The sequence below is a fragment of the Cryptomeria japonica genome, unplaced genomic scaffold, assembly GCF_030272615.1.
Source record: "Cryptomeria japonica unplaced genomic scaffold, Sugi_1.0 HiC_scaffold_27, whole genome shotgun sequence".
NCBI classification, from domain to species: Eukaryota; Viridiplantae; Streptophyta; class Pinopsida; order Cupressales; family Cupressaceae; genus Cryptomeria; species Cryptomeria japonica.
Window position 1 is genome coordinate 231,161 of NW_026728849.1, and position 1,386 is coordinate 232,546.

Here is a 1,386-nt window from a genome sequence, read left to right on the forward strand (position 1 = left end):
ATGATAGAAGGATTTTTTTGTAAGAGGGCCTTCTGAGAATGACCATCAAGACCACTATCCACTGAGAAAAGGGAAGTGAAAAAATTCATGCCTTCCTTCCCAATCTCATCATCCTTCCTATATTCATATCCCACAATCCTCAACTTCGCAATCCTGTTTTCAGTCTTGAGTTTCATAGCAGTTATAAGGAAGAACCTAGTGTTATTGTCCCCAGATTAGCTCGATTAGGATCTTACAATATGCCTGGTTAGGAGCAGACCTTGTTAGGAGTCACCTGGTTAAGGGATTTGCCTATCACTCCAGCTAGGAGCTTAATGATCTATTAGGATCAACCTAGTTAGAGGATTTAAACACACTTTATTGAGTTGCCCTCTTAGGGGACTTATATGGCAAAGGCCTATTAGGACCTACTCGGTTAAGTCATCTATGTTGTTGGAACTATTAGGGAATAACAGTGAAAAATGATTTGTTACTTTGCAGTTTCAGCTTTCTAAATCAAATCCAGTTATTCTTTAGAGTCTACAACACTCAGATAGATCTCTATCTAGTCTGGGACAACTTAACCCATTCTCCTAATGCCATTGGCACATGAAACATCAGTTGTGTTGGCCTAATTAGCCATAACAACTAAGTCGGCCATAAAACCTAATTACATCTTGAATTTAGAATACAGATCATATCAGATCAATATCCAAATTATGACAACAATTTATAATGCAATATCAACCTTTGATTATTCATAACCCATCACAAAAAAATGATTTGTACATAAGTCCAACCCTTCAAACATTCCGCTAAGCAGTTTGTACATTCCCAAAAATTCTAGTATCTTCTATGCCAAAACACAATTAAAATTATTCGTGTTGTTTGTGTCATGTTATATCCATGTATATTCGCAACCAATCACCATTATATCAAAAATCATTATCAGTTGAGTGAATTCATCAGCAGTCCTAAAACCCTAACACAACTCCATCATGAATTCAAAACATGCCTTCCGGTAATCAACATAGGATGCCGTTCCGGTCACATACAAAAATATATCATAAAATATTCTATCTCAAACCACAAGTCTCCAACTATCACCGATTTATTGATTCCATCAAAATATTTTATTTTACCAATTGAAGTCCTAATTCTCCTACCAATAAACTGAGTCATACATACAAATTCTGAATCCGGTAGACCAAATTACTTATCCAATAAGTTAGACATCAAATTTCATCTGTAACCATCAACAAACATTAACTGACATAGGTTGTCGTCAATGACAACACAAATAACTAGTCATGTCATCAATATTCTTCTACCGATGCAGTCATCAACTCATCTGCATCACTTATTCCAATCATGCAAACACAAGGATCCTTTCTCTAATCCAAATGA